The sequence below is a fragment of the Camelus bactrianus genome, chromosome 27 (assembly GCF_048773025.1).
Source record: "Camelus bactrianus isolate YW-2024 breed Bactrian camel chromosome 27, ASM4877302v1, whole genome shotgun sequence".
Lineage (NCBI taxonomy): Eukaryota > Metazoa > Chordata > Mammalia > Artiodactyla > Camelidae > Camelus > Camelus bactrianus.
Genome location: NC_133565.1, coordinates 24491458 through 24508517, shown reverse-complemented (window position 1 = coordinate 24508517; position 17060 = coordinate 24491458). Strand labels below are relative to the sequence as shown.

At 43.4% G+C, this 17060-nt stretch overlaps 1 protein-coding gene across 5 annotated transcripts in view; it reads left to right on the top strand.

Moving 5' to 3' along the window:
- The window catches only part of NTRK3 (neurotrophic receptor tyrosine kinase 3), a 337492-nt gene that overhangs the window by 225035 nt on the left and 95397 nt on the right, over positions 1 to 17060 (top strand). The window lies entirely within an intron of this gene.

Sequence of the window (17060 nt, the reverse complement as noted above, 5' to 3'; positions counted from 1 at the left end):
GTTGTTCTTGTTTTTGTTTTCTCATTGCCTCTCAGGTTTTTCTTGGGTCTTAGTCTTGTAAAGCTGTTTCTCTCCATTTCAATGTGAGGTTAACAGTGAAGTTGTACACCTATTTGTCTGTTGCTTTGCCTTGCTGCTCCAGATTAAAGCAGAGATCCCATAGATTCCCCAATTGGCAGTTCCTAGTTTGGTGGTAGAAGGGGATATTGATTGGGGTAGGGCTCCCCCATCCTTCTTATAATTCCTGGAACCTCAGTCAGCAGAGATGAAGGTTGGGGCACATAAACGCCATCAACAGACTCACCATTTCCTTGAGGGCAGAGTCAGGCTGCTAGTGGAAATGTCTTGAACAAGGTCTTCCATTATCCATCCTTGACTGAACTTATGTCTGTCCTTTAAGTTTTTATGGCAGTATAGTTCTCGTGTGTGATCCTGAATGCTTTATAGCTTAAGGAGTGGAGAAAACTCAAAAAAATCCCAGCTTCTATATTTTCGCTTTAAAAGGAACGATACTCTCCCTACAGAGGAACTGCTTCTGACCAAAATTGTCAACTCTCTCTGTAAATACTGCTGATAATGGAGAGTTCACAACCACCCATAGACCATTATTGTATCAATGCATAAATATTTATACTTTTTAAACTTTATGTTTTTCAAACATTATTTTAATTTAATAACTGGTGCAGTTTATGAATCGGAAGGCTTAATATTACCAAGGTGGAAATACTCCCCAAATTGATCTACAGAGTCAACATGATCTGTATCAGAAATCCAGGCTGCCCTTCCTTTTTGCAGTAATTGACATAATGATCCTAAAATTTATATGGAAATGCAAGGGACTCAGAATTGCTGAACAATCTTGAAAAAGAACAAAGTTGGAGGACTTGGACTCCTTAATTTCAAAACTTGTTACAAAGCTACCGTAATTGAGATAGTGTCATACTTGGCATAAAAATAGACCTAAAACTCAATGGAATAGAATTGAGAGTCCGGAAATCAACCCTTATGTTTATTTTCAGTTGGTTTTCAACAAAGTTGATAAGACAATTCAATGGGAATAGAATAGTCTTTTCAACCAGTGGTGCTGTAATAACTAGATATTCACATCCAAAGAAATGAAGTTGAACTCTCTACCACACACCATATATAAAAATTAACTCACAAAGGATCTCAACTCAGAAGGCCTAAATGCAAAGATTGAAACTATTCACCGCTAAGAAGAAAACACAGGTGGAAATCTGTGTAGCTTTGGATTAGTTGATGGTTTCTTAGCTATGACACCAAAAGCTTGAGTGACAAAAGAAAAAAATATATATGCACTGAACTTCATCAAAATGCAAAAAAAAAAAAAATCAAAAGACATCATTAAGAAAGTGAAAAGAACCCACAGAATGGGAGAAGAGATTTGCCAACCATATCTGATAAGGGAGTTATATCCAGGATATATAAAGATCATTTACAACCCAACAAAAAGACAATTCAATTGAAAAATAGGCAAACAATTTGAAGAGGTGTTTTTCCAAAGAAGGTATTCAAGAATAACATTGAAAAGAGGCTCAACTTCATTAGTCATTAGGGAAATACAAAACCATAGGGAGCTATCACTTCATACCCATTAAGATGCCTATAATCAAAAAGTTGGATGACAACCAGTGTAGGTAAGGATGTGAAGAAATTGGAACCTTTATATATTGCTGATGCAAGGTGAAATGGTGCAGGCACTTTGGAAAACAGTTTGGCATTTCCTCCAAGCATTAAAAGTGGAATTATCACATAACCCACCAACTCTGCTTCTAGTTAAATATTCAAGAGAATTAAAAACATGTATCTGTGAAAAAAAACTTGTATGTTAAATGTTCATAGCAAGATTATTCATAATAGCTAAAAAGTGGAAACAATGCAGATGTTTATCAAATGAAAAATGGACTTTTAAAAAATGCAGTCTATCTGTACAATAGAATATTATTGAATAATAAAAAGGAATGAAGTGCTGAGACATATGACTGCATGGATGAACCTTGAAAACATTATGCTAAGTGAAAGAAGCCAGACATGAAAATCATATGTTTTATGAATCCATTTATATGACTTGTCCAGAATAATCTATAGTTACAGGAAGTAAATTAATGCTTGACGGGGGCTACGGTTAGAGAGAGGGACGGGGAGTGACTGCTAATGAGTGGGATCGTTTTTCTGGATTTTTTGTTGTTGTTGTTGTTGTTTCTTCTAAGAGGATGATGAAATGTCCAGGAATTACATAGGGTGATAGTGTACAACTTTTTGAATTTTACACTAAAAAACTTCTGAATTATACAATTTAAAAAAGTGAATTTTATTGTATGGATATTAGATCTAAAAAAAAAATTCTGAAAAAAACCAAACCTATATAGACACTGACCAGTTTGAATAGATCCTACACCAGACCTTGCATGGGGGCCCTGCTGATGAAATACAGAGATTCTCAGAGGAGGGGCTAGGAGCTCACTCAATAGTGTGGAGGGTCTGTCTACTCAAGGCAGTAGCTAGTTACCTACTGGTGTGGACATATTTCAGTGTTTGAAAAGTACTGGTACATATCTGCTGACTCTTAGCCCTTAGCTGTGCCTGAATCCTGTGACTTCCACTCTGGGATCCTCTATTACCCACCTGGGAGCGACAGAAAGCATATATACACACAACTTGAATAGGACCGAGATGTTTGAGCTCTGCATACTCAGAATCCCCAAGTGTGTGGATCAGGACCTGATAAAATCAGCATTTCAGTCAATATTTTTGAGTAGGGTCTTATAGAGGATGGTGGAAATGTTTGCAGTTCTACTGAATTATATAATAATACAATATAAAAGTCTCTCTCTTTCTCTGTCTCTTTGTGATAAGGGTTATTTGTATTCTCCAGTAAGCCTCTGTTGTCTGTCCCAATACCATCTTCCTCATCTGAGTTCAGAGTCCCATGAGCTTATCCAAGTTCTCAGAGATAGAGTGTTGGAAGTGAACTCTTCCACTTCAATTATGTCCTGAGCTGCTCATCAAACCCATACCTGCAGCAGCCTTATACGATGAGACCACTCATATGCCTCCCAGGGAAATATCTCTGTAGCTCAATGCATGGGGAGGTGAAATTCACATGTTATTTACTCAATGATATCCTGTCTCATTGCAAGAAGTGTTTGAGGTGGTTTGCAAAAATGTACACCGGCAATGCAACAAGACGAATGAAGGGGACGATGATATCTGGAAATAGGGGGAGTAAGTATAAGGAAGTAAAACTGGTGGCAAGATTATAGAGTATTAAGCGGCAGATGCTAGAAGGAGCTGGCGGATGCTAGAAGGAGCTGGCAGATTTGGCGCCAGGCATCCTAGTGGCCAAAGCACAGAGGTAAACTTCACAGGTTCCAGGCTGCTGTTCAGAGGAAGAAGAACTTTTGTAAATGTTGTGGTCTAACAGAAGCTTCCCCAGCACCACATAAAGAGTAGAGTGTGGGATGCAGAATTACACTCACCAGCAACCCGAAAATAGCTCCACTACCTCCACACTTAGGAGTGCTGGTTAAAATATCCCTTGACGCAAGTCAGGCTTCATGCCCAAACTGCCTTCACAAAGTCGGTGGGTGGAGGAGAGAAGCTTTCAGAAACACCCACAGGAGCCTGGCTGGACTCTGGGGAGACCCAAGCATTGCCTGGAAAGGGGGGAGCCTTCGGGGGACTCCACTGTGGAGGATTGATGGAATTTCCTTCTCCATCCCAGTGCATCTCATCCGAGGCCTTGCAGGTTAGCTTTTGCAGCCAGCAGCTCCCTTCCCATCCCACCCCCACCTCCCACTAAGGTTTTTCTTCCCAGGCTTCTTGGAACTTGATCACGTGAGACAGTAAATCATTGGAGTCCAGAATGAATCTCATCTGACGTTTTTATCTGGACTCTTCTGGGGGCCTTTAATTAGCATGATTGCAGTGCAGGAGGTTGCGCCAAGGGAGTCTGTGTTGCTTTGGGTTGGCATGATGGCTGTTGAAGGTTCCCTAGTTTCTGTTTCTGGTCATCTAGGAAAGACTCTGATTAAAAGTGATTTAACCTCTTAATATAGTGTAATAAGGGGTGGTTGGCAGTGAGTTTATGGATTAAAAAAAATGCATCAGAACAGGAACTCATATAGTTGTGCTAAGCTCACTCCTGAGAGTCCAGCGTGGGCTGTTTGCCAGCCTGGCTCCTACAGCCGTGGCACACACCACCACCGCGCAGGCATTCACTGCTGGCATGGTCACTGTCTCACATAGCCCATGCAGCCAAGGCAACTTTGACCACATTGCCCGAGGCCATGGTACACACATTCACAGCAGGCAGCCATCATGTTCTCAGCCCTGGCCATGGCTTTGGGGAGCATCAGAATACGTTATGGCTGAAGACTGCATCTTAGTCTGCATAAAGGGTTCTGATTCCTCCTGTTCCTGGAGTACATGGTATGGTGAAATCCTCTACTGGTATAGAAGACACTGTAGCAGTGTTTTCCAACTGGGGTGACTGTGCCCTCAGGGGACATTTGAGAAAGTCTGGAGACATTATTGATTGTCCCAGTGGGATGGAAGGTGCAACTGACATCTAGTGGGTAGAGGGATGTTAAGCATCCTACAATGCACAGGATAGCTGCCCATGATCAAGAATTACTTGGCCCCAAATGTCAATAAAGTGGAGGCTAAGAAATCCTGTATTCTAACTTTCAAAGCAGACTCCAACACAATCTTATTTAAAGTTCACAACGGCCTGGTGAGGGAGAAGGGATAAAAGTTTTATTTCCATTTTACAGATAGAAAAACAGAGGCTTGGAGAGGTAATGAGCTTTTCCTGTCCCACAGGGCCAGGCCATCTGGTTGATTACTTAGTTCTCATTCTACTGCCACTTGCACAAATCACATGGGACGTGAACTTCAGGGTCCTTACAAGTGTCCAGAAGGGGTACAAGTTTTATCTAAGTGCTTATGGCACATCTCTGGAGAAACCATGACCCCAGGTTTCTTATGCAGGAAATATACCCCAATTTCATATCTTTCCCCTAGTATCAAAGAACACATGCCCATCAAAAATACTAGATGTTAGATTAAGTGAGGTAAGTCAGACAGAGAAAGACAGATATCATCTGATACCACTTATATGTGGAATCTATCCCCAAAAGATACAAATTTTATTTACAAACCAGAAATAGACTCACAGACATAGAAAACAAACTATGGTTGCCAAAGGGGAAAGAAGGGGGAGGGATAAATTAGGAGTTGGGGATTAATAGAGACACACTACTATATATAAAATAGATAAACAACAAGGACCTACTTTATAGCACAGAGAACTATATTCAATTTCTTGTAATGAGCTATAATTAAAGAGAATCTGGGAATATATGTGTATATATGTTTATGTATAACTGAGTCACTTTGCTGTACATCTGAAACTAATATTAGAAATCAATTACACTTCAATAAAAAAACAAAAGTTTTTAAAAAGTACTAGATGTTAAGGTAATGGTAATACTTGATTACATGTGATACTTGGGGAGAATTAAGGTCTTTACAGTGGGTGAAAACATGATTGTTTGCACAGTCTGATACCAGTTCACACGTTCAAATGCTTAGGGGACCCTGGTGTTTACGTAATGTGTAACATGGTCAGTTGTGACAATAGGGAAGGGTGGTGTTTTTGGAATTGAGAACATATAAATTGCCAAAAAGCATTCATAGGAAGAAAAAAAAACCATGTACCCCTCAACCATCTGCGTGTCTGTCTGGCTGTATATTTGCAGGTGGGATACCTTCTAGAGTTTGTCAACATAGTGGAATAATAAATTAGAGAACAGTCCCCCAGGGTGATACGAATACAGCTCCATTCACACTCATTGCTTGGGTCACTGCCTGGGAATTTTGAAGGATCTGCAGCGTTGGGAGGCTCTGTAACGCAATTCTCGTCTCTCTTCCCGGGGCACGTACGCTGCGCCATCGCCTACGGGTCGCATTTGGAATTAGAATCTAATTCATGCCGCTTGAGGCCAGGTGCTGCCCTGTGCATTTCACTTACATATCTGTAACCCCTCAGGCCTCCAAGGGAAGTCTAATGATCCCCATTATACAGTGGGATGCCTGAATTCAGGGGGCGACATTACTTGTGCGTCACCCGACTGGTGGCCCAATTAGAGGTGAAACTTAGGATTTGCTTATTCCCTTGACCACGCTGCCATGTTAAACGACCAGGGCAATTATGCCTTATTCTTTGTTCCTCAGTCAAGAAAGGTAGTCTCTTCCTTATTTGGAGGAGGAAACAGGGCCCCTAAGGCGCTGGATCAGTTGACTATGGTGAGAGTCTAGAGCCTAGAAATCATATCCCCTGCCTCCTAAGGCAGCTAGCGTGCTTGGGGGAAGATAAGAAGACACAGGGAGATCCCAAGAGAATTCATCCACGCACAAAGTCTCTGAAATAAATAGACCTCACCTTAGTCTCCGTTCTTCCACTGATCTTATCATGTCTAAAGCGGCCTACTCTGAACGGCATAGGCTGCGGTTCTCGGAGCAGAGAATCACTCCATGTGCTGCGGTGTGTTGTTGGAAGAGCATCATTGAAGGGCAACTGTCTTGCTTTGGATCCGATGAAATAAAGTCAAAAGCGTAAGGTTCCTAGTTCCTCTTCCGAGTGTTGCCACCCTTCCTTTAAGGGTTGCAGGATGCTCTTCTGGGGTTGTTCTGAAAGCATCAGCTGCTCTCCCACACCTCCTCCTTTTCAGGTGCTCTGCTGTGTTGCTAAAGGTCCCATCACCAGTCACACTGGAGAGCCCTGGGGCTGCCCAGACCCTACCTCCTCTCCCACCTCCCACGTTTAATGAGATGTACAATATGTAAAAGATTTGCTTAAGATATCTTTGCGTTTGTCCCTTTGACTCACCTTCCATGATCCCGGCCCTAATTTAACACCGTCCTGCCTGCCTCAGTCACCCTTTAACCCGGGGGTCCTGCGCACTGTAGCCTGTGGGCCTGGTTCAGCCCACCACTTTTTTTTGTACAGCTCAGGAGTTAAGAATGGTTTTGTTTTTAAATGGTTGGAAGATATCAAAAGAACTATCATCTTTTGTAGCACGTGAAAATGACTTGAAATTCAAATTTCAGTGTCGATAAATGGAGTTTATGGGAATACAACCACGCTCATTCATTACACATTGCCCATGGCCGCTTTCACGTGACAGTGGCAGAGCTGAGTCATTGCAACAAAAACCATATGGCCTGTAAAGACAAAAATATTTACTATCTGGCCCTTGGCAGAAAAAGCTTGTAGGCTCCTGCTGTACCTACTCCAAGCACCGTTCTTCCCCTCTCTCACATTCTTCAAGTCTTCCCCATTGCACAAGCTCCTGAAATCCATTCATCTTCCACCCTAAGCTAATCATCTCCATTTATGTACCAAAAGGAACTCCTGGCATGTCCTCAGATGCATCTTGGGCCTCCTGGCTAAGACCATCTTTCTGCTGGAAATAACTTTTCCTTCTCATCTTCTTAGAAATCTCCTCTCTCCTGCAAGCTTCCCAGCAAACATGATCTGCAGCGAGAAGGTCGTCTCCCCCTGTGCTTAACCCCTCGAAAGCCCTAATGCTCTTCCAGTGCTGCTTTTATGGCCTGAGATCCTTTCTGTTACACTCGGCTGTTTCAGGTGAGGTCCTAGGCCCTAACTAGGGGTGCGGTCCCGTCCCTAAGGATGTAGGTGCCCCACAAAGGTCACACAGAGCTGCTAAGTGTGTACTGAGGGTATCTACCTGAGCAGGGGGCGGGGGGCCCCTGGGACTGCTTTCCCAGGTGTGTAATTCCCGTGAATGTATAGGACTTTCCTTCTCCCAAACCTACATGATGTTGTTTTGAAAGTGAGAAACAGAATTCAACATTTGGAAGTTGATGTCTAACCTTAAGTAGAAAGGTCATTGTCATTCATTGATACATCATTTAATCTGAATCTCTTATCCATGTGTCCACCTACACCATGTCTATTGATCCACCATCAGTCTTCATTTATCTTCCTGTCTTCAGCTCTCTGTTCATCAACTTATTAATTCTCTCCCTGGGCAGCCCCACTGCCATCACTTGATTGGGGATGTCACATTTTTCTGACATTACTCACAAACAGCCCCTGACACTGTTTTCCTAACCCCCCCCTGCTGAGCTGGTTCCCTATTTCACCCTTACTCCTACTTTGTGTTCCAACCAAATAGCACTGTGCTTCTCTGGAAAAAAAAATCCTGTTTTTAGTTTGCTAGTTTTTAATTTTTAGTTTGTTCTAAACCACAAACCTGGTGGTTTAGAACAATAGAAATTTATTGTCACCAGCTCTGGAGGCCAAAAGTCCAAGTTCAAGGTGTCAGCAGGGCCTTGCTCCCTCTGAAGGTGCTAGGGAAAAATCTGTTCCATGTGTGTCTCCCAGATTTTGGTATTTTGCTGGCAATCTTGGGCATGTCTTGTAGACGTATCACTCCAATCTCTGCCTTTGTATTCACATGGTATTCTCATTGCGTGTGTGTGTGTGTGTGTGTGTGTTTGTGTCCAAATGTCCTCTGATTATAAGGACACAGTCATACCAGATTAGAGCCTACCCTAGTGACTTCATCTTAACTTGAGCATCTGTAAAGATATTGTTTCTAAATAATGTCACATTCTGAAGTATCTTTTACGGGGTCACAAATCAACCCACAACAATCCCCCATTGGCTAGACTTCGCCCATGCTGCTCCCATCATTTGCAATGCCCCCCGCCGCCATGCATTTCTGCCTAATGATCGTCTCTCTAACCTCTTTTTCCCTCACATGTGATCACTCCCCCACTGAACTCCTATAGCTCTGGATGGGTGCCTCTGTCCTGACACTAGAGTAGGTCCCACATTATAATCATTTGTTCCAGGATCCTAGTTTTCTGTAAATGTGTTTTTTTTAACTCCTAGAAGATTGATACTCAGATATTTGCAAAAATTATTGCTAGGTAAGGTTAGAAAAGTGTAGCCTTCACATTCTTCGTCCTGGATTTTAAGCTTCTCTAAGGCAGTAATTGGGTTTTACTCATTTTGGTATTTCCTCTCCCAACTCTGAACACAGTATCCACGAGCACAGGAGGCCCTCAACGTGTGTCGGCGATTTGGAGATTTGGAGCACAATGAAAGCGAGGATTTGGGTCTGTGCTTGCTGGTGTCTGTCACAGTGTCTGTCACTGCAAAGTGCTGATGCTTTGTGAGCTGTGCAGCATAAATCTACTGCGCTTAATCTGGGTCCTCAACCAGACCATGACACCTTCACTGCCCAAAATGAATGAGTCTTTGTGTGTGTGTGTCTCTGTGTGTAGGGTGCTCTCCTCAAATTAAAAAGATCACAGCCCCAAGACAGGTTGAGATTGTGACTCTGTACAGACGTGCAAGGGGACCCTTCTCATCTGTCTTCTTTTCATCATTCTCTTCATCATCATTTTCAATATCTTCATCATCATCACTAATCTTAGGAATTCTGAGTCAGAAAGCAACTCACAGGTTTATATTATTTAATTGTTAGGGCTATAAATTTAAAATGTGCCAGCTACCTGATCCATCCTCTGCTCTAGGATAATCTGCTTAAAACTGATACCACTCAGGGATTTGGACTTCATTGATTTCATTTCTGGCTAGACTGGCCTTTGCTTTTTGCTCATTGGCTCCTGAACAAAATGGCCATGACCCATTGGGGGAAAGTCAGGCACCCTCAATTAGCAGATAGACTCGAGGACTTTGGTTCAGGGAGGACCACGTGATCAAGTCAGGGGTAGGAGGCATTGGTGTTAAGATGACAATTGTTTTCCTTACCTTAGCTCACAGAGTTATTTTCAGGTTAACATATAATCATTTAAAGTTTTGGAAGAAGAAATGCCAAGATACTACAGTAGAACTTCAAGGCAATGTGGCGTATTGTTACACAGATTCACACACACACGAGTCATATCCATGGTTCTAAAAAAATATGTTTTCTATTCTCTAAAACTCTGATTTATCAGGTGAGAAATAAGGAGGGCTGTCAGAAGCACTTCCTGCTTGGGTTTCAATACAGCAGAGGGGTTAAGTGTGCAAGAGCTAGAATGAGAAAGCCTGGATTCAGGATGGCGCCACATCTTTCCACAGGGCAACGTGGCATGAGTTACTGAGCATCTTTACCCGCTTTTTTCCTCATTCACAATCTAGGGACCATAACAGTTCTCCCCTTATAGGGATGCTGTGAAGGTTAGATGAGGAAGTCCTTGCACAGTACTTCGCTCGTTGCCTGGGCATGTGTAAATGCGTATAGATATTAGTAGTTAGGTTTTTTTTTTTAAATGATCGTATGGAGAAATGAAAAATATATCCATGGATAGTTTCCCTGTAGTATATATTTAAAACAATTCCAGATAACAGAAGAAATATCACAATTAACTGCCAAATGACATATATAGACAGTGAGATTTGAGCTGGCTATTGAAGAGTTAATAGGAATTATGTGGGGAAAACAAGTTAGGAGTAAACATTCAGGATGGCAGAGTACCATGGAAGTGAGGACAGAAGCTAAAAACTGTAAGGTAAGGTCAGCTTAGTGTTTATCTGAACCAGAGATTGTGAATAGAGAAGGAGCGGGTGACAAGGCCAGGCCAGAATATTTGGCCGGGAAGAGGGAGTGGCAAGGCCAGGATGACAGCCTAGCCATTTGGGATTCATACAAAGCCACTTTTGATTACTGCTGGCTCCTGAACAGGGTGATGAATTGGTGAATGTGATGTTTTAGCAATATAATTTGACAACGGTGTGACAGGCAGATTCACCTAGGGACTGGAATCAGAGGAATATATTACAAAGCCCCAGAACAGGGGCTCTGAAATTGAGGTGGGGGTTAAGGAAGCCTAAACTGATATTTGTTCATCATCTAATGTGTTTTGTGTGTCAGGCTCTAACCTGATCCTTTTTTTTTTTAAATCACAAGAGCCCCTGTGAGATAAATAATATTTCCAGTTTACAGAAGGGGAAATCAAAGCTCTGAGAATGTAAGTAATTTACTTAAGGCTTTAAGGTCACACACAGCTGGTAGGTTGTAGAACAGGAATCTGATAGCCGGTCAGTCTGTCTCCAGGTCTTTCTGCCATGCTTTGCTGAAATGGGGAATCTAGTGAAAGGATGTGCACGTGAGATAACTGCGAAATAAGTACTGAAACCTGATTTTTGATTAGATATGGGGAATTAGGAAGACATTGGCAAGAAATAAGGATTCCAATGGTTTGTGCCTGGGTAATTATAAGCATAGTAGGGATTGTAAAGAATTGGTCTATCAGGAGGGGACATTGTTTGGGATGGGGATTATAGAAATGATGGGTTTGTGATTATGATGCGAATAATGGAAATTCCAAGTAGCCATTGGACATTGAGAGAATGAAATTTAGAAGGAAGCTTGTGGCTGGAGTTAAAGGGTTAGAAGTCACACTCCTGGATGTGGACATCGATGATGGAGAGTGCGAGGAGATGTGAAGAGGGAGGAGGAGATGGTGAGAGCAGCATTCCTACACTTTGATGGACACAGGAATCACCTGAGGTTTCTGTTGAACGACAGATTTTGATTCACTAGGTTTGGAGTAAGAGCTTGAGATTCCTCACCTCTAGCAAGCTCTCAGGTGATGCTGCTTTTGCTGGTCTAAGAACCACACTTTGAGGAGCCAGGGGTGAAAGAAGTGATTCTCAAGAAACCACTAGGATTTAGTGGAGGAAATAGGTGGAGGAAAAGAAGCCACCACAAAGAAGAGGAGTAGAAAGGCAGAAAGATGACACAGTATTATTAAGTGTCATGGGGGGTGTGGGATGGTCAAGATGGTCTGTGGAATAATCAAGGTGAAGAGGAAGGGAGAAGACCTAGTTGTGGTGCCTACTGGTGACTTTCAGAGGTCAGTTTCTATGGAGGGAATGGAACTTGGATTATGGGAAGTTAAGCGTTAATGATCTGTGAGATAGTGGAGGTTACAGTTGGAATTGAATCATGCAAAATGTTGGTACCCAAAGGAACTAAGGAAATGGGATGGTAGCAAATGGTCTATAAAGTGGAGGACATAGCTCCATCATTTGCTAGGGGAGAGCCTGAGAATGTGGGCATACACGGGTGTATTACCTGTGCACATACCAAAAGAGAGAGGTGACCATATATAGATTTCTGCAGAAAGGGGAACAGAACAAGATTTATGGAAGATGCTGGAGAGACAGGAAATAATTGAAGAAGGAAGTTGGAGATAGGATTAAAGGCACCAGTTATAGAAACAAAGAAAATACGTCTTTTCTCTAATATAGAAAGAAAGAAAAGTAACCAGGCTCTGGTCAAGATGGTGCAGTGAGTTCACGCTTTAGGGCACCTCCTCTGCACCAGACACTTAGCAATGACCAAAAAAAAAAATATAGGAACACCTAGCTGAGCTTGAAAACAAGATAGATAACCAGATGGATAAGAAATGGTTCAGAAGCAAAAGGTTGTTGAGCAGAGCTACATTCATTCTCAGGCTGGGCTCCAAGTCTGGAGGCAAAAAGTAGGGACAGGAACTTAGCTCTTCAGGGTCCTACACAACTATACATACTCCAGATTGTCAGGGGATCAGGGCTAGAATCACTGCTTGAAGCTGTGAGTTGGGGACAGGCTTACACACTGATGAAAAGTCTGAAAAAATAACGTTGCCAACCCTTATCTGAGAGTCTAGCTAATGGGAATCTCTGAGCCTAACAGTGGAAAGGAGTATATCCTTTGACTTTGTGGAGGGAAAAAGCTTGAGATATGGATGATAAAATAGCATAAAGGGAAAGATGAATGCATTTGACTACACTAATTACAAAAAATCAATGTCAGATACCATATACGAAGTTAGAAGATAAGCCATAGACTGAGAGAATATAATTCCAGTGCATATATCCAGCAAGGGATTTACACACAGAATAAGTAACAAACTCCCACAAATAAAAATGAAATGCCACCTGTGTGTGTCTCCACACATGTATATATAATGTACGTGTATGTGGAGATATAATATGTACATGTACATATAATATGTTACTATATAATTGTTTTTGTATTGTATACATAATATATCCACACATACACATAATAAATATAATGCACACACACATGCATAATATATGTAACACACACACACACACACACACACACAATGAGGATATACATAGTTGTGGCTCTCTCTCCTCCCAAAAAAGCAAGAGGTGATGTTCTGGTATTACAGATTTTCCCTTCTAGAGTTATTTTTGAGAATGGTGATCAGGTTTTGCCAGGTGACTAATCTCACTTCGTGGCTTGTGAAGTGTTTTGATTCTAAGCGGTCACTTCATCTGTGTCCAGGAGTGGAAGGACATTTCAATCCTCTGAGCCAAGCTCAGCTTATAGTTGGTACAGTAGTGATGCTGAGGGCGAAGCCCCCAGGCACGTCCTCCTCCCTTTGGGTGCAAGCCTTGCCATGTTCACCAAGGAACAGTCCCGAGAGCCTACGGGATCCCTTCGGGGAAGAGCCTATTGCAGTTTTGTCTGAGAATCTCAGTGTTCCGTGCCCTTTTATCTCACCCGGCTGTGGCTGTGGATGCCTCCCACTGAGACTTCCCTTGGCTGATTCCCTGAGCTAACTCACACTTGGGTTACATTCAGCCTCAGCTCCCTCCCTCAGAGCATCTGTGCACAGCTGGAACCAGACTTTGCACATGGGCCAGGGCGGTCTCATCATTTTCCCAGCGGTATTGAGGCGACTTTACAGGAAGAGGTGCTGTAGACTGAAGTTGGGGAGCTCAGTGCAACACTCTTAGCCATGAAGTATGCAAGAGGGACATTTCAGCTCCAAGGACATTTCAATATCCTATAGAAGCCTTGGTCGCATGCTTCTTGTTGTAGGACTATGGGAATACTTGGGGTCAAATCATTACCCCATGAAATTTAACAAGCTGTCTTAAAAAGTCCTGCTGGCTGGCACTTGGTGACCTTCGATCAAGTGTCTTACACATGCCAGGCAAAGTGGAAGCACAGCCAGCTGGTGATACAAATGCCATTTTCTCCCCTCAACAGTAGCATTACAAGTAGTCTCTAGCATGTTTTCCTATTGGGAACCTGATTTTTTAACACGATGCCCTCTTACTGCTACAGTTCAATTCCTGAACCATCTCCTCTTTCTGAGATAGGTTTGTCCCTCTGATAGAGGTTTCCAGCCCATTATTTATAATTTTTATAGTTATAACCATTACTAGAGGGAGCGTACGTTTGGGAATGTAAGGGACAGTCCATGAGGCTTGCTGAGATGGCATTCCTGGTCTTTAATGCACAGCCCATAACCTAGTGCTGGCTTTATGTTTACTGTAAAGCTTTAAACTCAAATGCTAGGGCAAACCATGCAGGTGTTGTAAATGAGTGAAGGGACCGGGTGGAGGATAATAGGGAGTGGTGGGGTCTATGGCAAGTTGGAGAACACACACCCTATCTCAGTGCAGTGGCCACCACTTTGCTGGAGCTGATAATCTTTGTGCAGAAATGCTAGCCCGGCATTGACAGAACTCTTGGATTTTCAAAGGAAGCTAGAAATAGGGAGGTTTTTAACTGTGAAATCTTCCACCTTTTAGATGTTGGCAACTAAGTCAAAAGTTTTAAAAATGATTCTGAAAAAAGATATACCCTAGAGCCACAGATGGCCTATATGGTGAGGTTTGCAACCTCAGAATAACAGAGAACATGATCTGAGGGTTTTAAGCAAGCTAGTTTGTGGCCAGCAAGTCTAGGCATTGGGGTCTCACCACCAAGGACAGTGCCACCAGACTTTTATTGAATCTGATGGCAGGAAAAGAAAGAACTTTGATTGACAAAAGCAATAGCCACACCAGGAGACAAAGGTACAGAACAACATAATTGTAGCCATTTCCTGGGACCACTGGGACTCTTTGACGACCTTCTTCACATGACCTTAGAGAGGGTACTACACAGGCAGCAAAGGAAGCAAGCGATGCTTGTGAGGCAGTTTTTCTTACCATAATATACTTTTTGTTGTCCTTTCTTGTTCACATAGTGGCCCAAAGGGAGGGTGCTGGGGAGAGAGTTCTTCTGGGCACCATGCTTGGCCCCCCAGCAGGAGTCTCAGGTTCTCCACACTCTTGCCATCTGTGTGACTCTGTTTTGAGCAACTCCTCTTCTCTCCAGACCCATGGTTATCTCTCTTTCATCAGGTTTGCTTTTCATCCTTCCTAAGCTGAACTCCTGGAAGTAACATCAAAAGGAAGAAGTCAGTGTCCAGATAGAGTTTGGGATTCCTTACTTGGAAGGTCCCAATACAAGCCAAGTGTTATTGTAAGAGTGGTAGGTGTGTTAAGAGTGATAGGTGTGGCAGGCTAAACGGTGCAGAAAATGAGGAGCCTGGGAAAGGGTTAGACTGGGCATGTGCTGGGGGAGGGCAGTGTCAGGGCATGGGGGATGCTCATCTCCCTGGCTAGGGTGGCTGTCAGTGAGGCAGGAACACTCTAGACCTCTGGACGAGCCTTCAGAAGGAACCAGAGGCAGAGCCCTGCCTCCCCTGGAGAATGTCCCCATCAAGACTGCCATGACCTCCACGTCTGCCTCCTTTTCCTGTATATTGATTTTCATCAAATAGAAGCTATATTGCAAAGTAGTTAATGATAAGGATTTTAAGGTTAGGAAGAACTTGGTTCAATGTGTGATATCAGACTCTGCCTTTTTTTGCATGGTAGGATTGTTGTATCCAAGCATTGCTTAAGGCTCCCTTCTTTGGCTTGTGCCTGCCTGCAGTGTGCTTCAAGACATTTCACATCTTCTCACAGAGAACAGTGGGGAAATTGAAGCTAGAATGTCCCCTGACCGAGGTGGGAGGCAGAGCAGGCTCCCCACCCTGACATGCATCATGTGGACTCCTCCTATGCTCTCTCTCTCTGGACAAGGATCCCGATTGCTCGGTGCCTCTGATTCCCTATGGTTAAACCATCCATGACCTCAGTTCCAGGACTCTGTGTATTTCAATCTACTCTTGAGCAAAAAGTGCTTTGCTCACAGTCAGTGCTCTGTAAGTACTAAGAGTTACTGTGATGCAGCAACTTTAAGATGACAAACAAATACATTTGAAGAGGAAATGTTGGGAAATAATCCAATAGATCTCTGTTTGGTACTGGGCCTTTTATCCAGGCCATAACCTGAACCACTTTATGGAGTTCGGTAATAAAATCACCTTGTTGGATAACAAAAGGGAAAAGCAGGGACAGAAAGGGAGACCTTGAGAACCCAAAGTCAGGTGAAGGGTGTGTAGGCGGAAGCTATAAGGAAGTTCTCACCGGCAGGTGCTGGAAAGCTGATAGCTCTAGTCTCCCAGGGCCAGAGTGGGAGGGGGGTCCGGGATGAACCCCTAGAGCGGGCAAGATGATTAGCATCCACCAGATTGTCAGAAAAACAGAGGTTTGAAGGTCTAGGCCATCTTTCGTGTTGCACGGCCAAGGAAGCCAGCCCTTCTCTTGCTGCCGTGTGTATTAAAGAACTTGCCTTTGAAGGCTGAAACTGCTTTCGGCCCGATGGGATTGGTTCCAGATCCTTTCATCCAGTTCTGTGGGTGCTTAGCACCCCTTCTCCCCTGGCCTCTTCCTTCACAGCTTCTCCCCACCCCCCAACTTCCCCAAATGATCCCAGAGTCTCTGGCTCACTTCTCAGGAAACATACACCTAGACAGTCCCTGAAGACCAGGCTCTGTTCTGAATTACTGCGGGCCCACAAGTAACTTTGTGCTGGATGACTCTGGGGAAAGCTGTCGACAGATGGAGGGAGAGGTTAGACGTGGGGGTCCGAGGGCCCCTGGTGGGCGAGGCTTTCTTTAGAGGTGTATCTGGCCCTCTTTGGCCTTCCCTCCACCCATCTGTCCCTTTCCCAGTCAGTGTCCGTGGTGGTCCTGGTCTCCCTTGCCCTCCTCCCAGCACATGCCTTTTCCTTCCTGCTCCGGGGCTGTTCTGAGTAGGAGGGGGAGGAATGGAGGATTTTGGAGTGGTGCCTCTTATGCTATCAGGC